Source organism: Apis mellifera, linkage group LG8 (genome assembly GCF_003254395.2).
Source record: "Apis mellifera strain DH4 linkage group LG8, Amel_HAv3.1, whole genome shotgun sequence".
NCBI lineage: Eukaryota > Metazoa > Arthropoda > Insecta > Hymenoptera > Apidae > Apis > Apis mellifera.
Window position 1 is genome coordinate 10165104 of NC_037645.1, and position 21569 is coordinate 10186672.

The window sequence follows — 21569 nt, forward strand, 5'->3', positions numbered from 1 at the left end:
ACCAAAAGGGCAATTTAATCCGAGGAACGAGATCGTTTCATCGGGATGATCGGTATTTCAAGTTTGTAGGTAGTTTGGCAAGGTCGAATGGCATTGCCAGGCTCGGTGTGCTCGGTTCAACAATGTAATCTGGCCAGCGTGAGGTCATCAAGTCTATAATCACATCCTGCCTGTGTGGCCAGACAGCCTTCCAAACGGGTTCTCTCTACCACGCGCAAATATAGAAACCGTGATTCTATATCTTGCCGGCCGAATAATGCAAAGTTTCGTGGCGTGGTTCGGATTCAATTTTGCGATTAATCCGGTGTGGACGCTTTCTTGAAACGCGTCTTTTAAAAAAAGCTTCCCCTTCGAAGAAATCGGAATCTCTTTCATTCTGTCACTTTTTCTTTTCTTTTCTTCCTCTTTCTCTCTCTTTTTTTCAAGAATATAAAATATAATTGAATTTTTAAGTATGTTTATGTATAAAGTTATACAAATTTGATGGACAATTTGTGATTAATAATTTGATAAGGATTAATTATCTTCAACGTGGAACAGAATTGGAGGATTGTTAAGGAAATGGTCGAGGAAATTTTTGTAAAAGGATGTAGCGATTGAAATTAAAGATATACGTTAAAGAATTGTGAGTGATGCGAAATAGAATTGCTGAACAGTTGAAGTGGAGAGGTAAGAGATTTTCTGGAAATTATTTGAACCAGTTGAGGATTGCGAGGGAAAAGTATTCCATGCTATTAGACATAAATCATTGTATCTGTTCATCTTTTATTTATTTTATTCGGTCCTTGGCGTACTTTCTTGTTGCGTAATACGTAAAGAGATTCGAGACATCGATCATTTGGAAGTAGAACGATCGGGAATGCATTTAAACTATCCTTGGAAACGTGCAATGTTCGTGAATATTCTTTCACCTGATTTCACTCTTTCGCGTTTAAAACCTTCTTTCTTCTTCCTCCTCCTCCTCCCTCTCGAAACAATTATTCTTCGAGAGAAGAAAAGCTCGATTGTTTTCATCCCTCGAAAGTTTACACCCCCTAAAAATCAGATATTCTTTTTAACAAATTTCAAACTTTGGTTCTTCCTTTTAAAGAATAGACCAATTATAAATTTCATGGACAATTTAATCAATTATCCTGTTCACCCATCTCAAAATACTCAAAAGAAAATAATTCATAAAAGATATTTTATAAAACCCTTCGTCAAATTTTTTAAATCAATAAAACATTTCTTTTCGATTTCGTTACGAATTTTTCTTAGCTTCGAGAACAGAGGCGCGAATATGCAAATTCCTCTCCTCTTCGCAGCAACAACAACAAGATCGATACCATCTCGTTATTTTCAAACATTCGCATAAATTATCGAGTATTCGCCATACCATTCGAGCGCAACAAAGATGGAGGAAAGGGAGGGGAGGGGAAAGAGGGATCACGTACGTGATCATCCATTGCATACGAATAATCAACGGTGGAGGAGTACGGATGGCGAAAAGTTTCATCTTCTTGAGAAGCTCTTGCGAAATGGAATCAGTGCCGCTCGAGGAAAAAAAAAAAAAAGAAAAAAAAGGCGACGCTCCATCCTTTTGCAGGAGCTTGACGGCGGGGCTGGCAATTTCTCGACCAGGCTAAAAGGTTATATGGGGCCGGCCCGCGACCCGACACACGCGCAACTCCTCCCGCGAGCCCTTTGATTTGAATTATTTCTCCCTTCTTCTTTCGCTGCCTCCGTCTCGCCCTTTTATTATTCTTTTTTCCTCATTTTCCCACACGCACACCTGGCTGGAAAACGTGTCTCCACTCCTGGGCAAGGATCGATGCTCTTTCTATCCAATATCGATTCGGGGATTTTTCTCTTTTCCTTTAATTTTTCGAAGCCAAAGATCTCCCTCTTCCGTGAAATTTTGGAGTTTCATTCGATTTTGTTGCGAGTTAGGCCAAGTTAGGTTAGGTTAGGTTGGGTTAGGCTGGGTTAGGTTAAGTTAGGTCAGGTTAGGTTAGGTTAGGTTGATTAAAGTTGGCAGCGGGACGAGCTTGTTTTTTTTTTTTTTTAATTTTGGCTCATGAATGTTTTTTCCATTCGGATTTCATTCCAAGTTTGAATTGCATCTTAGAAGAATTTTATAAAGGATTTCTTTAATTTTCGTGCTGAGACGAGGATTGGGTTGTTTGTTCGGTTTGTTGTTGTTGTTTGCTAAATGTGAGCAGCAATTTCGTTAATGGTGGAAATTGTACAGTTTGTAAATAAATATTCAGAAGTTATTATAATTTTGCCAATTTTGTTTTCTTTGATTCGATAATTGAAAATGTTTCCTTTATCCGAATCTTTTTGCAGAAAAGAAATTTCTTTTTACAAGTTATGTGACAAATTGTATTAGGAAATTTAGAAGGATTTCTTTAGTTTAAATTAATTGTTTTTTTATCATTGAAGTTACAATGGTTTATTATAATTTTTCCAATTAATATTTTCGTTTATTGATTCGATAATTGCGAATGTTTTTTTTATCCGAATTTTTTTGCAGAAAAGAAATTTCTTTTTACAAGTTAGGTAACAAATTGTATTAGGAAATTTAGAAGGATTTCTTCAATTTAAATTGATTGATTTTTTTATCATTGAAATCACAATGGTTTATTATAATTTTTCCAATTAATATTTTCGTTCGATTCGATAATTAAACTTTTTGGAGAGAAGAAATTTTTATAATACGAATGAAGATTTTGAAAAAAGAATATAATATAAGATTAATTATGATATTTGAGTTAATGGGAAATCGGTTTTGTAATTTTTTCCCAAAGAAAGAATCTTATTTCTCTGGCATTATTCATTTTTTCATTAATCACGCGCGTCGAGTGCATAGACCGAGAGAGTATGGCCGTTTAGGCGCGCCTTGACCTCAACCTTGAAGCGGAGGAATGCAAGGAGATGCAGCTTAGCGTAACGTTCGCGCGCTCAACATTGCACAGCCAACGGCTGCACTTGGTCATTGCACTTCCCTCCATCTTTCCACCACATTCTTTTCTTCTGATGGCGTGTGCTACCTTTTACAGTCCCCTATCATTCCTTTCTATTTTAGAAGCCACGTACTTCAAACACGTTTCCTTCTCCGCCTCTTCGAGTTCTATTCACGTACACCCGGGATAATTTCTCGCCAAGGATCTTTCGTCCTTCGAACGTGCCTTTCTTTTCATAAATTTTGGATATTCGCAATTTTATTTTTTATAAAGTACTAGACAATTTTAATAAATCCAATCTATAATATCAATAGTAAAATGTTTCCATATTAATATATTATTTTACGTATATATATGCATTTAAATTTAAAAGTATATAAAATATCCAAGATAATATTTAAGAAAAGAAACAAATCTTTGAGCTTCGATTCATTAATTACGTTCGTAAAAATTTAATCTTGCAGAAGACTATCTACTTTTAATGAAAGTTTCGATTCCAGAGGATTAACATTCCGAAAAGAGGAATTGAAGAAAGAAAGAAAGAAAGAAAGAAAAAAAAAAGGAATCGGTACAAACAGTAATTCCATTAATTTTCTCCTACGACGAAAACAAATTTGACGAGGAAATATAATGTTTCTCGTGATAGTATGTATGCGCACGTACGTATTTGGCCACGGCGAAGATAATATTGGCGGCTCGTACGCAGCGAGCGTGAAATGTAAAGCCGCGTTCACGTTGGGACAAAATCTCGTAACTTGTCGGTTCGTTCGTTCGTTCGTTCGTTCGTTCGTACGCTCGCTCGCTCGTTTGTTTGTATTGAAACGTACGATCAAACGCGACACAGATGTTTCGTGTATCCAATCACCATGATTCACCGATTGTTGATCTTTACGCGATGCATTAGGGGATATTGCGCTACCGAATCGCACACGCGTCTATATTGGCCGCGCTCGCTTCAAAGAAACACGGTGCAACAGCTTGCCAAGTTTGATCATTCAATTCGTTGCGAGTACACGGTGTGGAAAATCTGGATTGATTTTATGATCGGCGCGCGAATATATCGCAGTGATAATTTTCCCGTATGTACGGTTTAGAAATTTATGGTCGTTGGTGTTAATGAGTAACGTTTCGTTCCGTTTTTCATTTCTCGATCGAGTTTGTTGTTTAGGTTAGGCAGGCGAGAATTAAGGTTATGTTATCGCTTGTAGGTAAAGCAGTTTCGTAGTAGTAAAAGTGGTCTTTTAATTTTACAACAACTTCGAAAACGAATTTCTATTTAAAAACAGAAATTGGAAATTGGTTGACAATCGTTTTATCCTTTTTTTTTTCTTTTTTTTTTTCAGGTAAGAATCCGAAATTAGGGATGTTAAGAGATTTTTTGATATTCTTCTGGTGGTAAGTGAAATTCAAACTAATACACCAACTCGAATAATAAATTATCATGCATGAAATTACGATAATAAAATTAACGCAAGAGAGAATGTTAATTGCGGAGAAGTTAATTAAAATTGACCAGAGATGTTACGGAACATCTCATTAAGCAGTATAAAATGTAAATGCAAATTTGATATGCAAACGAACTCGGTTCACTTACGTATCGAATTATCTATGATTATTATTATTATTATTATTATTATTAACATCATTATTATTATTATTATTATTATTATTGTTTGAACGTTTCTCGTTCAATTATCGTCATTTAAAGATTTTCACGAATCGCACGAATATTAATTTTCATTAACTTCAATTTATTTCCAGAAGATTTTCATATTTCAAATTTCTGAAACGAGTAACGATAATATAATGGAAATTGGAGATAAAAATTTTGTTATTGACAAAATCTCGATATAAATCTTTTTCTAAAATTTACGAAATTTCATCTTCGTTCAATTTAAACTCGTTAAACTCGTCTCGGTGAATCGTGCTTTTCGATTTCGTTTCGTTCGGTCAGAGGAAAAAAAAAATACAGATTCGTCCGGTGAAAAGAGGATTCGTCCTCGGGACAGAAGGCCCTCGTCTCTTAAACACGCAAAACGAACGAACGAACTGGACGCCCTTGTCCCCGCTTTCGAACGTTTCGTCTTTGTAATTTTTATTCTGCGATCCGAATCTTTTTTCGCTTCGTTTCGCTTATTCCTTACAAGTGCTTTTCTTTCTTTTTTTTTTATAAAGTTGCCAAGGTTCCGCGTCATTACGCAGTTTTAAACGATTTCGTTTAATAAATCGAAACAATCATTTGAGAGTTATAAGAAACGCATTGGAAAAATTTGTTTACGTTTTTCTTTTCGATCGAGAAAAGATATTTCTTTCTTTTTTTTTTTTTTTAGAGTAATACGAATAAATAAAAATTTGTCCAAATTTTGAGCCAAGAGTTATTCGAATGTCACAAGAAAATGGATTGGAAAAATTGTTGAAATTTTCTCTCGAAAGAGATTTCTTTTTTTTTTTTTAGAGCAACACGAATAAATAAAAATTTGTCCAAATTTTGAGAATTATTCAAGTACACAATTATATATTCACAAAAAGTATCACAAAATGGATTGAAAAATGGATGGAAAAATTATTGAAATTTTCTTTCGAAAGAGATTTCTTTTTTTTTTTTTTTAGAGCAATACGAATGAATAAAAATGTTGAGCCAAGAGTTATTCGAGTATCAGAAGAAAATGGATTGGAAAAATTGTTGAAATTTTCTCTCGAAAAGAAGGGGAGGAGGATTGATCAATCGATAAAAATTTTGAGGAAAAATAACTTCTCGAGAAGATTCTCGGCCACGTGGATTGGAATTCAACAGGTTGCAGCAGCCAGTGGCTGTCAGACGAAAAGAGGACCCTGTTCATCCTTCTTTCGTCTTCCTTCCTTCCTTCCTTCCTTCCTTCCTTCCTTCGCTCCTCCCTTTTTTCCGTGACTGGTTTTTTTATTCTCTCGTTTCAATTAAACGTCCCACGACACTCGGCTTCACGGCGCGTGATTCCTTTTTGTCTCTCGGACAGCTTTTCTTCCCCCTTACCATCCATTATATCCAATGGAGAATTAATATAAATCAGTGCTCTTCCTTTAATTGATTCCTAAGAACATTTCTTTCGAATTATTATTTGTATCCTTTTCGTTGTTACGAATTTTTTCCACTCTAATTATCACTCCTCGCCCTCCTCCCCTCGATTTCCATCCCAACCAACCTTTTCTCTTCTCCTTTGATTCATTTTTTCCCTTTTGTTCAATTTCTTTCTCGAAGAATTTCTTTTCTCCTCCTACAATTGAACTTTACAATTTGCCTAATTATTTATTGTTATTATTTAATCGTTTTAATCTTGGCTCCCGTTTCAATCTTAATAAAAAATAATAATAATAAGAAAGAATAAATTGTAACTAATTACTTTTTATTTCCATTGATTTCAATCGTACGACTTCTAATCTCGTTCTGATCTAAATTATGTTAAGAAGTTTAAAAAAAAAAGTTGTTGAAAGAGAATAGTCTCGCAATAAATTGTACAATCTTAAAATACATAATTAAATATATATATATATTTAATTCAGACTTTAGTTGAATCAGTTTTAAAATTTTAATCAACTAATTAATAAAAATTCAGGCTGATTCGCAAGCAAGTAAAACAGAAATAGAGGGGAGAAAAATTCGAAAGACGTGTTGGAAGCTTTTCGAGTGTCGATTTCACGGTCGCGGAAACCGCGGAAATGGCCGGAAAGAGAGAAACGCGGGGAGACCGAGACGAACTTCCGCCCAAGTAGCAACAGACCGTGATGGTCAGACAAACATCGAAAGCGGTGGGTCTACCACTTGCGGTCTTATCCACTTAAATCTTCCTTCCATCTCTCTCTCTCTTTCTCTCTCTCTCTCTTTTATCCCACGAAACGAAGGAGAAATTTCTCTCCGCTCCTTTTCTCGATCGGTGATTGATCACACAGAATTTTCATCGAAATTACGCGATCGAATTGAATTACAACTCGAATTCCTTCGATTCCTTCGTTTTTTCGAATTTCGCGTGGATTTCAATATCGAACTTGTTCAGAATTAAATAGAGAGAGAAGATTGAGAATGAGAACGTTTGAGGAAGTAGAATCAAATTTTTTCAGGGAGTCTCTTTTGAGTTACGAAATCTATTTAAACAAATTCAATTTTATATGAATGATAATAACTTGACAATAAAATTAATTAACCTCTAATATAAAAATTTTTGCAAGAGTTAAGCTGTTGAAATGGTACATTTTCTGGCGACGAATTTTCATTCCATGCAATCCTTACTGTTTTATATAAAAATATTATATCTTTTCACTTCGAGGAAAATTTTGAAGATGGAATATTCAGGTTCGTTTGAAACTTGTCTAAGCGCATATATAGTGAGAGGATGTTGAGAAAGAGAACGTTTGAGTAGAATCAAATTTTTTAGGGAGTCTAAGTCTCTTGAATTATAAAATCTATTTAAACAAGTTTTATGCGAATGATAATAATTTGATAATAAAATTAATTAACTTCTAATATAAAAATTTTTTTTTGCAAGAGTTAAGCTGTTGAAATGGTACATTTTCTGGCGACGAATTTTCATTCCATGCAATCTTTACTGTTTTATATAAAAATATTATATCTTTTCACTTCGAGGAAAATTTTGGAGATGGAATATTTAGGTTCGTTTGAAACTTGTCTAAGCGCATATATAGTGAGATGATGTTAAGAAAGAGAACGTTTGAGGGAGTAGAATGATAATAACTTGACAATAAAATTAATTAACCTCTGATATAAAAATTTTTTTTTTGCAAGAATTAAGCTGTTGAAATGGTACATTTTCTGGCAACGAATTTTCATTCCATGCAATCCTTACTGTTTTATATAAAAATATTATATCTTTTCACTTCGAGGAAAATTTTGAAGATGGAATATTCAAGTTCGTTTGAAACTTGTCTAAGCGCATATATATTGTGAGAATGAGAATGTTTAAGGGAGTAGAATCAAATTTTTTAATAGCAAGTTTCTTGAATTACGAAATCTATTTAAACAAATTTTATGCGAATGATAATAACTTGACAATAAAATTAATTAACCTCTGATATAAAAATTTTTGCAAAAAGCTGTTGAAATATTGAAATGGTATATTTTCTGGGGACGAATTTTCATTCCATGCAATCCTTACTGTTTTATATAAAAATATTATATCTTTTCACTTCGAGGAAAATTTTGAAGATGGAATATTCAAGTTCGTTTGAAACTTGTCTAAGCGCATATATATTGTGAGAATGAGAATGTTTAAGGGAGTAGAATCAAATTTTTTAATAGCAAGTTTCTTGAATTACGAAATCTATTTAAACAAATTTTATGCGAATGATAATAACTTGACAATAAAATTAATTAACCTCTGATATAAAAATTTTTGCAAAAAGCTGTTGAAATATTGAAATGGTATATTTTCTGGGGACGAATTTTCATTCCATGCAATCCTTACTGTTTTATATAAAAATATTATATCTTTTTACTTTGAGGAAAATTTTGAAGATGGAATATTCAGGTTCGTTTGAAACTTATCTAAGCGCATATATATTGTGAGAATGAGAATGTTTGAGGGAATCAAATTTTTTAATAGCAAATTTCTTGAATTATAAAATCTATTTAAACAAGTTTTATGCGAATAATAATAACTTGACAATAAAATTAATTATGCAATACAATAATATTAATTAATTATTATATTATTAATTATACCTCTTGGTATAAAAATTTTTGCAAAAAACTATTGAAATATTGAAATGGTACATTTTTTGGCAACGAATTTTCATTCCATGCAATCCTTACTGTTTTATATAAAAATATTATATCTTTTCACTTCGAGGAAAATTTTGAAGATGGAATATTCAGGTTCGTTTGAAACTTGTCTAAGCGCATATATAGTGAGAGGATGTTGAGAAAGAGAACGTTTGAGGGAGTAGAACGATAATAATTTGACAATAAAATTAATTAACCTCCTGGTATAAAAATTTTTGCAAGAGTTAAGCTGTTGAAACATCGAAATGGTACATTTTCATTCCAATCCTCGCATTTTATATCGCGAGAGAGAAGAAACGGGAGAAGAATAGCTCTGGAATGAAATTGAAACGAACGATGATCGAAGAGAGAGATAGAAATCGTTTGAGCGATCGTTTCAATTTTCCGGGCGAGGCATTAACGAAAAATTGCGGATCTCTCGAGGACAGCTCATGCAAATTTGATCGCGCCACCATTTCTCCGCGGTCGGAAACAAATGTCGCCCTGTTACGCGTCCCCCGTGCTACGTCTACGTGACCGGTTTATCGCCGTGTCCCGCTTGATCGTCCGCTCACGTGTCCGCCCCCAACACACGGGCCGAAACGTTTCCCAAAACTTTTATATATCGCAGAGAAAATTATTTCCAATTTCATTTATTTATTTCCCCGCTCTTTTCTTAGATACCCTGTTTCTTTTCTTTTTTAACGTAGAAACAGAAATGAAAATTTAATAATCGAGGCAATTCTGTAATCTCCGTGATCCCTATATTCCATAATTCCAGTGGAAAGATTCGAAGGTAAGGGAAAATTCCAAAAGCTTGCGATAATGTTGAGATTATTACTATTATCGATTGCTTTAGATTAATAAATGCGACAAGTTGTGCAACCTATCAGAAGATTTTATTCATTTTCTTTCCATTTTCATGGACCATCGATGTTAATCTGATTTTGTATTAAAGTTCGAAAAGAAAAAAAGCTAAGAAATTATAATTATTTTATAAACGAACTTATAAATGACGAGTTTCAATTATTCCTTCTAAAGTATGCCAATCTTCCAATCTGGAAATTATTATAATTTCTATATTAAAATTATTAAAGTATTATAATTCATAATACTTGTTAAAAAGCAAGTGAATTATTGGAAAATGGAAACAAAGAGGAGAGAGGAGGCCGTTTTGGAAAATCAAAGGAAACGAGGCGAAAGAAAGCTACGTTCGGAGAATAATTGCCTCGAGATCGAAGGTCGTGGTTGCAATTTAAGGGGATTTATATTGCCCTTGGTAGCCCTAACTCTCTCTCTCTCTCTCACGTTTTACCCTCGAATTTTCCACGGAAACCAACGGAAAGCTTACCTGCCGTGCTCGATCCTCGTGCATGCTCGCCAAACCAAGGCCCGTCTCGACTCCTTCGAGAATTGGCAAAATTTCGCTCCGTAAATCACGACGTCCGCTCGCCTTTTGATGCTCACCCCGGGAGATCTCGAGACTTTTGGGACGCGGATCGCTTAACGCGTGCCAGAAATCTCGGCGAAATTGGGTTAACGTGGAATTTATCCGCGGCATCGCCTGCTAACTAAATTATAACGGAAAGAAGAGCCTTTTGTCCGTTCTGAGATCGATCCCTCTTTGACTTTCGATTCCTTTGTTCCCGAGGAGGAATTGACGGATTGTTTTTATACAAAGTTGAAATAGACTCGAAGCCTGATGAACCGACTTCTCTTCTTCACGTACTTTGCGAATTTGGAGAGGTGATCTCATTTTCGACGTAACTCGGAATTGAATAGTTTACAGATTTCTAATTCTAGGTAGTTCAAAATTTGAAGAATAGAATTTTCTCTCCTTCTCTTCAATGATTTCTCTCGAACGATTTTGAAATTTTCCAAGAATTTTACGTTTTTTCGAAGAGTTGGACGATTCAAAATTTTTAGAATTTTTAGAATTTTCTCTCTCGAATCGAACGGTTTTAAAAAATTTCCAAGAACTTTATATTTTTTCAAATTCGACAATCGATCGAATTGTCTTCTTAAAATTTTGATCTTCGACGAATCGAATTAAAATCTTGGCAATCTTATCCAACCTCGATCTCAATCACCATCAAACAATCATTTCTAAATCATTAACATTGAACAATTTAGAAAAAGAAAAAAAAAGAAATCAAATAAACGTTTTTTTAAATCTGGAAGACTTTTTCATCGGAAGACTTGTTGTGTCGCATTTAGATTTGGTTACCACTTCCATTCCCAAGAATTCCATTCATGGCATTCCCGGCTGTTTTCCAAATTGCATCGTGGAAGGTCGGGCTCGAATGAAAATCGACAAGATTGACGAATAACCGCGGCATGGAATTGACACGGGGATCGATGGGCGAGGCTTAAACGGGCGGGAATCGATGTCCCAAGTTTAGTAATCGATCCTGAAGTAGCCCCTCGAGTATCACGGAGGAGGAACGAGGAGTCCCACGAGATGGGCGTAACGTTTTCTTTAAACCGGAAGCCACGGTTCGTTAGAACGACATTAATCCAACCGAGTAGACGACGCTCGATTTTTCCTTCTCTCCTTCCTCCGTCCAAGCAATTCTCCTCCCCCCTCCATCCTTTACGATCCTTTTTCTCGAGGTTGGAAATAGATTTCCGAACTTTGATCAATTTTTAAGTTTCGCGCTACTTAATTTTTTTTTAAGTTCGTTTTCATTCCGGGTTTTATCTCCTCGTTCTCGTTTCTTTTTTTTAAATATATCTCGAGGAGGGTTTCGAGTTTCGTTCTTCGAGTGTGATTTCTAATTTTTTTCATTGATTTTAGAGATAGATTTCTACGCTTTGATTCACGACGATTTTTAGGTTAGGTTCGTGCTATTTCAGGTTTTAACTCCTCGTTCTTTAAAATGTCTTTTGGGGAAGGTTCGAGTTTTGTTCTTCGAGTGTGATTTTTAATTTCTTTTCGTTGATTTTGATTTTAGAAATAGATTTCTACGCTTTGATTCACGACGATTTTTAGGTTAGGTTCGTGCTATTTCAAATTTTATCCCCTCGTTCTTTAAAATGTCTCTCGAGGAGGGTTTTAATTTTGTTCTTTGAGTGTAATTTTTAATTTTTTTTCATTGATTTTAAAAATAGATTTCAAGATTTTGATTCGCAACGATTTTTAGGTTAGGTTAGGTTCGTGATGTTTCAGGTTTTATCTCCTCGTTCTTTAAAATTTCTCTTGAGGAAGGTTCAAGTTTTGTTCTTCAAGTGTGATTTTTAATTTTTTTTTCGTTGATTTTAGAGATAGATTTTGATTTGCGACGATTTTTAGGTTAGGTTCGTACTATTTCAGATTTTAAGTCCTCGTTCTTTAAAATGTCTCTTGGGGAAGTTCGAGTTTTGTTCTTCGAGTGTGATTTTTAATTTCTTTTCGTTGATTTTGGTTTTAAAAATAGATTTCTACACTTTGATTCACGACAATTTTTAGGTTAGGTTCGTGCTATTTTAGGTTTTATCCCTTCGTTCTTTAAAATGTCTCTTGGGGAAGGTTCAAGTTTTGTTCTTTGAGTGTGATTTTTAATTTCTTTTCGTTGATTTTGGTTTTAAAAATTTCAGGTTTTAACTCCTCGTTCTTTAAATTAATTCTTGAGGAGGATTCAAGTTTTGTTCATTGAATGTTCGATGTGATTTTTAATTTCTTTTGGTTTTAGATTTAGAGATTTTGATTTACGATGATTAATTTTTTTAGATAATTCTTTTTTATTATTTTTATTTCTTTATTTTTAGATTTTAGATTCGTATTCTGTTCTGTTCGATTTTTGCATTTTATTTGTAATGCTTGTTCTTATTTTGCTCGTATTCGAATTATTTTTCTTTTTACTTTTTTGATTAAATCGTTACTTAATTCTATCTGAAATTCAATTTCTTTTACACACTTGGAAATCAATCAGATTTTCTAAGAATCACTTACATTCTTTTTATTCTCTTAGTATCTCTTTATCGTTTAAACTTTTGACTAATAAAATTAAATAACTATTTCGACAATCTATCACACTTTCCATGAAATCCATTCAACGAAAAATATAAAAGAATATAAAAATATAAATATAATTCTCTTTTGATCTATATATCGTTTCCAAAAAAGAAAAGAAATCGAAAAAATACATTTCTTAAACTGCATCGAATATAATATAATATTATTTTTCCACGAGGAAAAGAAAGAAAGAAAGAAAGAAAAAAAAACTCGCTCTCCACACGTTCCAACTCTCTCTCTCTCTCTCTCTCCAATCTCCTCTTCCCCTATCCTCGAACGAGGGAAGGGGAAAAATACACGCGCCCAACTTCTTTGGAACAATCGTTCCAAAGGATTAACCTCGCGATTATCCAGTCCCGACCCCGAGCAAACTTAAATTCACACCAGAGGTATTTCATCCTCTCGAGGTATATATCCTCTTCTCCCCTATCCCTCTGCCCCTCCCCGTCCACCGCGGCGGAAGTCGGGAATAGGAAAGGAAGCGGGGGAGCCTTAGCGCCCCGTAAAACGACGGCGACGAGCTGCGGGCGCAAACAGTTCCTCCACTTTTCCGTGAGAAATTCGCGGCATTATCATGAGCAAATTTGACTTTCCGCGGAGCCGCTGCCGGCATCCGCCCCGAGACCGCGCCGAGATTGACTATGCATCAACCGAATCCCACACACGAGGCATTTCCCCGGGCGGAAAAGTGGCGATAGCTTCCTTTTCTTTTCCTTTCTTTCTCTCTCTCTTTCTTTCTTTCTCGTTTTATCTCATCTCTCGATTCTCGATTCTCGAGGAGAGCGAAGAAGAGCCTTGCTGCGTCGAAAGGAAAGGAGAGGAGAGGAAGGAAGAGTTGGGCGAGTTGTTCGTTTCGAGGGGAAGAAATTTTTTTCGATTTTGGAATGACGAATAAATAATAATAACGGGGGATAATAACGGGTGTTAGGGTTATTAAAAGTTTCGAAGGAATACGTGAAGTATTGTTCATATATTAGGATTATTAAGGGTGATTAAGTGAATTATTTTAGACGAATGGTAAGGCTGCTTTATTAAATTTTATATACCTATGTGAATTCTTAATAGATGAAATTAATGTTTGCTTCGAGTGAGGTTAGAAGAAAATGAGTATACTAAATTTCGAAGGAATAACATAGAATAGGATAGAAAAAGAAATTCGGTTTTGGAATGGCAGCGAATAAGAAGATGAACGTGAAATGAAATTCGATCTTGGATAGTGGAATGATAGTAGAATGATAATAATTAAGATAATATTAAGAAAATAAATTATATTTCAAAATAATAGGCTGATTTACTAAATGAATCTTACATATTCCTATGAATTCTTATGCTTTCGTTTAATAGATGAAAATTAATATTTGCTTCGAGTGAGATTAGAAGAAAATGAGTATAATAAATTTCGAACGAATAACAGATAGAAAAAAGAAATTCAGTTTTGGAATAACAGTGAATAACAAGGTGAACATGAAATGAAATTCGATCTTAGACGATAGACAATGGAATGATAATAATGGTGTGTTCTGAAAAGTGAATATATGACTTATTCGTACGAATTATTAATATTGGATTCTTATGTTTTTGTTTAATAGATGGAAATTAATATTTGCTTCGAGTGAGATTAGAAGAAAATGAATATAATAAATTTCGAACGAATAACACACTGATAGAAAAAAGAAATTCGGTTTTGGAATAATAGTGAATAAGGTGAACGTGAAATGAAATTCGATTTTAGACAATAGTGGAACGATAATAATTAAGATGAATCTTAATGAATCTAAATGAATCTTACATATTCCTATGAATTCTTATGCTTTTGTTTAATGATGTAAATTAATATTTGCTTCGAGTGAGATTAGAAGAAAATGAGTATAATAAATTTCGAATGAATAATACACAGATAGAAAAAAGAAATTCGATTTTGGAATAACAATGAAGAATAGTGTTCTTAAAAATTTCGAAGGAGTGAACGTGAAGTGAAATTCGATCTTGGAAGATAGTGGAATGATAGCGAAATATATATATATTATTATAATAATTAAGATGAATCTTAATGAATCTAAATAAATCTTACATATTCCTATGAATTCTTACGCTTTTGTTCAGATTAATTAATATTAAATTAATATTAAATTAATTAATTAAATTAATATTTGTTTCGAGTAAGATTAGAAGAAAATGAGTATACTAAATTTCGAACGAATAACACAGATAGAAAAAAGAAATTCGATTTTGGAGCAACAATGAATAACAGTATTCTTAAAAATTTCGAAGGAAGTGAACGTGAAGTGAAATTCGACGATGGAATGATAATAATTAAGATAATATCAAGAAAGTAAATTATATTTCAGAATAGTAAACTGCTTTACTAAACGAATCTTACATATTTCTACGAATTCTTTCGTTCAATAAATGTAAATTAATATTTGCTTCGAGTGAGATTAAAAGAAAACGATGTAAATAAATTTGACTTCGAACGAGCAACACTTTTTTAAAAAGAAGAAGCGGATTAAGGAAACGAAGTCGACAATTTCTAGAAGGGGAGCAGTATCCAGTATCCATGGATTCTTAACAATGTGACACAGTGAACGGATGGGCATCCAACTCCATCCCAATCGAAACGTTTTCGATCCGCCACGCTTCACGAGTCCTCGACTCGCAAACGAGCAACGAAATCCGTGGCGCGTAAATTTGAGAAACCTCGCCACCTTTTCCAACCGGATATTCCCTTCCCAGGACACGCTTCCGTGGATATCTTCGATTCGAGTGGATAAGGGATCGAGCATCTGTCGTCTCTGCCCCGGAGAAGAAGCGAGGAAAAGGGTTTTCCTTCCATCTCTTCCGTCGAGCAAACTAAAAGGAAAGAGAAGAGAGAAAGAGAGAGAGTGGACAAACAGTTGGAATCCTCGTTCGAGATTATTCCCTTCCGAGGTAACTCGGCCAATCCAAGCGTCCAGGGATGATCGCTCCTTAGGGTGAAGGAGCTGGTAGAATTTCTTTTTTACATCCCTTGCCACCGATATGGAATTCGAATTGGATATCGCTTGAAATTGTTTTTCAATCCGTATCGATACTCTCATTATTATTCAATCAAATTGCGATCGAATAATTATCAGCACAAGCTTCCTTCCCCTCCATTTTTATCGAAACTCGATTTTTATATAGTCTCTGTTGTATATAGTTGCTCGATGAAGAGTTATAGGAAAAATTGTTAATAAACTCTGAATTAAATCGTTGTGAAGAAAAATCATGGGGATTATTATTATAAGTAATTATATATTATAGTTTTAGTAATTATATTATTATAGTAATTATTATAAGTATCGAAAGTATTATTATTATAATTGCCTTATCATGATGCAAACGAATTTTCCCTGCATAGAAAATTAAAAAAACTATCGAAATATCGAAACTTACATTTAAATTTTAAGAGGAAGACACTGATATATATATTAAAAAAGAAAACAGAGAATTGCCTTATTATGATGTAAACGAATTTTCCTTGCATAGGAAATGATAAAAAACTATCGAAATATCGAAACTTACATTTAAATTTTAAAAGGAAGACACTGATATATAAAGAAAACAGAGACGAGAGAGAGAAAGAGAGAGAGAGACAAAAAACTGTCGAAATATCGAAAGTTACATTTAAATTTTAAGAGGAAGACACTGATATATAAAGAAAACAGAGACGAGAGAGAGAAAGAGAGAGAGAGATGTGATAATAGTAACAATAATAATAATAATAATAAAGAAGAAATGTACAATTATTCGATGATACAATGCACGATTTCGTACGTTTGAGAAACGCGTTGCTGGAAGGCATGGCATGCGCCGTCGGAGGGATTAATAAAGGGTGATGGAGCGGCGGTGGTGGGCAGTTAGGGTCGGGCTAATCTCGCACGGGTCGTGAGAGAGGCCTGGCGTGGAGAAAAATTCCGCTCGTTTCGCGGGTGTTTCACGGGAAGCCGGGCCAGCAATTCCAGGAATGGAGGTTGCGCCTTTTTAAACATTAATCGTACCGCGCGATTGCATTTTTCCCCCGGTTCCCTCTTGGCCGATTGGCCAAGGAAACGCGATTAGGCGTCTCGAGGGACGGGGGGGAAGGGAGTTCCCCTCCTTCCTTTTTTTATACATCCCTACGCGCTTCCAGGGATTCGACGCGGCGATGCCTTCGATTCGATTCGACTCGATTCGACTCGTGTGTTTCCTTTTTTCTTTCTTCTTTTTCGAAATCGACGTCCGTTTTCTTTCGAATCGAAGGTGTTTTCGAACGTCCAAAGTATTTCCAATTCCCTTCTAGTATCATCGAATAATTGTATATTTCTTCTTTATTATTGTTGTTATCACATCTCTCTCTCTCTCTTTCTTGTCTCGTTTTCTTTTTTAATATTTTTCGAATAATTGTATATTTCTTAATTGTTTCTTAATTGTATATTTCTTCTTTATTATTGTTGTTATCACATCTCTCTCTCTCTCTCTCTTGTCTCGTTTTCTTTTTTAATATTTCTCGAAATTGTATATTTCTTCTTTATTGTATATTTTTTAATTGTTTCTTAATTCTTCTTTATATATATTCTTTATATATATATAATTGTATATTTCTTCTTGTATATTTCTTTCTTATTTCTCGAAATTGTATATTTCTTCTTTATTGTATATTTCTTAATTGTTTCTTAATTATATATTTCTTCTTTATTATTGTTGTTATCACATCTCTCTCTCTCTTGTCTCGTTTTCTTTTTTAATATTTCTCGAAATTGTATATTTCTTTTTTATTGTATATTTCTTAATTGTTTCTTAATTGTATATTTCTTCTTTATTATTGTTGTTATCACATCTCTCTCTCTCTTGTCTCGTTTTCTTTTTTAATATTTTTCGAAATTGTATATTTCTTCTTTATTGTATATTTCTTAATTGTTTCTTAATTATATATTTCTTCTTTATTATTGTTATTATCACATCTCTCTTTCTCTTGTCTCGTTTTCTTTTTTAATATTTTTAATACATTACCTTACATTTTTATTTAATTGAAATAAAGAAACGTGTATTTTGATGAAATTTATTTTTAATAATTTGCACGTTTTTGTCTTCTCCTTTCGTATTGTTATGTTATACGAGAAAGTATAGATTAGATCGAAACCACGAATAAAGTATACGATAAGAACGATTAGATTGGAAAAGATTATTTTCAACAACGCATCTCGCCTTTCTATACACGCAGTATATATCCTACACGTCGTTTCGCTTGCCCTTGGTCGAACGCCAGTTTCTCAGAATCTGTCCTGTCTCGGGGAACCGCTCATGATCCCTCTAATGGAGTTTCGGGAAATTAGAGCATGCGTCATGCGGAGAGCCGGTATTAATATCGCCTCTCTCCGGAGTTTTCATCCCCCGGAGGGATGTATATACGGTCTAAGCGTTGCTTAGTCCTCGCTAATTTCATCCCCGCCGCCCCCGTTCCCTCTTCTTCTTTCTCTCACCCTTGCGTCTGAATTTTTCTCGTTAACCGTCGGGAGGATCCTGCGTCGATCCTGCTTTGCAAAACGATCGCTTTGCCGTTTCCTGCCGTGCTAATTAGCCGGGCAAGATGGCCGGCTGGCGAGGATTTATACACACTTTGTTTGGATCGCGTTTGAGGCCAGGATTAGGAGAGGATTCTGTTCTTTTCTTTTTTTTTTTTTTTAGAAAATTCTGTAATTCAAGAGTCTTTATAGTTTTTTTTAGAAATAATAATAATAGTATTTCGTGCTTTTCCAATCTAATCGTTTTATACTCTCTTTCGAAACAATGGCTTTGGTTGTTGCTTTTTTATTTCTAGATCAAAGTACTTGTTTTGTTTAACGATTAAATTTGAAATATTTGATAGAATGAGCTATTAATTATTGTATTGATATCGTAATTTACCCAAGTAATATGTACAATATGTTACATGTAATTGGTATTATTGTGCAGGATTAAGCGTTGATATTATTATTTCGTGGAAATTTTCAATTTCCTCGACGATTTTTCTGAAAACAAAAGCATTCGAAAAACACGGAATTGAGAATTTTCGTTCAAAGGGATATAACTATAATATTATAATATAATATTATATAATGTGTAATTGGTATTATTGTGCAGGATTAAACGTCGATATTATTATTTTTAGTTGAAATTTTTAATCGATTTTTAATCGATTATGTACCAAAAATTTCCTCGACGATTTTTCTGAAAGCGAAACAATTCGAAAAACACGGAATTCAGAATTTTCGTTCAAAGGGAGCGAATCCTTCGTACGTGTATAACGTATAACGAGCCGCGTTGTACGTTGCATTGTTGAAATCTTGCGAATATCGAGGCAAAATAGTATAAACTAGCTCACAGAAATTCCATTGTTTCGGGACTCTGTTATCTCTCTCGAGAACTTTGAGGCGCGACAAGGTCCATTTAGATCATCATTACTGATCCTCTGTGCTCCGTATCGTTTCAATAATCCTGTAAACCATCACATACCCTGGAAACACATTCCTTGGAACACGTTTGAAATTTCTTCCAACAGTGTTATTCGTAAATTGTACAAAATTAATTATTTAATTTTCTATGTTAAACGTTTAATTCCTCATTCCTTACTTTTCTTCAAATTCTTTTTTTTTTTTTTAATATATGTAATAAGTTTTTTTTAAGAAAATTTATCATCAGATTCGAGATGATATTATTTTTTTATTATATTATTATTTTATTATATTAACAGTGTTATTCGTAAATTGTACAAAATTAATTATTTAATTTTCTACGTTAAACATACCTTTAATCCCTCGTTCCTTACTTTTCTTCGAATTCTTTTTCTTTTTTTTTTTTATACAATAAGTTTTTCTTAAGAAAATTTATCATCAGATTTGATTTTATTATATTAACAGTGTTATTCGTAAATTATAGAAAATTAATTATTTAATTTTCTACGTTAAACGTACTTTTAATTCCTCGTTTCTTATTTTTCTTCGAATTCTTTTTCTTTTTTTTTTTATACAATAAGTTTTTCTTAAGAAAATTTATCATCAGATTCGAGATGATATTATTTTTTTATTATATTAACAGTGTTATTCGTAAATTATAGAAAATTAATTATTTAATTTTCTACGTTAAACGTACTTTTAATTCCTCGTTTCTTATTTTTCTTCGAATTCTTTTTCTTTTTTTTTTTATACAATAAGTTTTTCTTAAGAAAATTTATCATCAGATTCGAGATGATATTATTTTTTTATTATATTAACAGTGTTATTCGTAAATTATAGAAAATTAATTATTTAATTTTCTACGTATCTTTAATTCTTCGTTCCTTACTTTTCTTCGAATTCTTTTTTTTTTATATATATATAATAAATTTTTCTTAAGAAAATTTATCATCAGATTCGAGATGATATTATTTTTTTTTTAGCTCTTCTTTCTTTCCTTTTTCCACGATATATCAGAGGTCAGAGATAGGTTTCAACTTTCGTGACGTGAATTTTTAATTTCGCCGAGAGCTGAACAAGCTTTGATTTGTTCGAAATTCCGGCCAACTCATTGTTTCGCGTTTGCGTTAGGGCTCGTTTGTTTTAGTTAAAATGTTGATAAACCGAATCCGCGTTCCTCTCGTTCCGTGTTGTGTTGTCCCTCGTTTTAATTTTTCATACGAATTGAAACGTTCATTTCATTTTCCCCGCTCGCGTGGCAACGTGGGAGGGGAGGAAATTCGGACTGGAAATTATATTTAACAGAACCTGTGATGATAATTTCATTTTCTTGCCCGAAGGAGTTACACGACATTAAACGAATAAATATAATATTCTATGGTGGGCTGTTGATTCGTATTCGTAACAAACTATAATTATAGTTGCATCCCTTTCCTCGAATCATTTAAAAAGATCTATCAGAGACAGATTAAAAATTCTCTTAAAAATACCATCTTCAATTTTCCAAACTGATTTAAACTGATGAAAAAAAAAAAATTACGATCATTATTCATAACTCACGATTCGTTTCTTCTTCTCTGTTACAGGTAAGCATCCAAAAAACTTGCTCCAGCTTTTCAGTCCATCTCGGTGAGTCCGTCTAATTTTTATCGTTAATTATTATTATTATTATTGTTATTACATTCTTTTTCAATCCACACGCGACAATTTCACGCGATATCGCGTAATTCTTGGCGGGCGAAGAATGGACGAAATCTAAAAAATTCCGTTGGAAGGGCAAAAAAATCCGGGAATTTGAAATGTCGGGGGACGGTAATAAGCCGGGGATATTTCATACCTTTATCCACACGGGGCCGGATACCCGTGGGGGTTTTCGTCATTACTCTCGCGTAATAAAATATTCTGTTTACGACGGTGTACGTTTCTTATGAGCTCTCATTACGCGAGTTAATAGTGGATGTAATATTACGGTAACATCCCCCGGTTTAACGTGTTTCCGCGCAAGTCTCGGTGTCTTGCTTGTCTTCCTCCTCCCCCTCCCCCTCCCCCCGTAATTTTGGATTTTCCCTGTTTAACCCCGCCGCTGGCTTGTTATTCCTCCAAATGATGGAGATCGTGTGTGTGTATATATATATATATTCTATCTTTTTGGATAGGATTATATCTGAACATGATAATATTTTTTTCCTTTTGAACAACTCGATACAACAGGACAGGAACCGAGTCTCTTTCGCCAAGGAAATTGAGAATTAATAAGATAATGTAAAATTTTTAAAGATCTTCGATTGAAAAGTATGGATGAATTGAAATTATAAATATATTTATAATTATTGAAATTTGAGTCTAGTGGATTCGACGATCACTAATTAAATGGAGAATTACTATAAATAGAATCACCAATAGTAGAATGAAATGTGGAGAAAAAATAGATTTAAAATATTATTAAATTG

At 33.7% G+C, this 21569-nt stretch overlaps 1 protein-coding gene across 15 annotated transcripts in view; it reads left to right on the forward strand.

Annotated features, from left to right (window-relative positions):
• LOC552709 (polypyrimidine tract-binding protein 2) overlaps positions 1-21569 on the forward strand; it is a 547610-nt gene that overhangs the window by 299705 nt on the left and 226336 nt on the right. The window contains exon 1 of one of the 15 annotated variants that reach the window (XM_026442207.1): positions 4294-4340. The exons of 13 other annotated variants lie outside the window; for them this stretch is intronic. The gene's annotated coding sequence lies outside the window, so the exon portion shown is untranslated. Of the gene's footprint in view, positions 1-4293; positions 4341-20705; positions 20749-21569 lie in introns of those variants that run through there. One more of the 15 variants, XM_026442200.1, reaches the window with a different exon arrangement.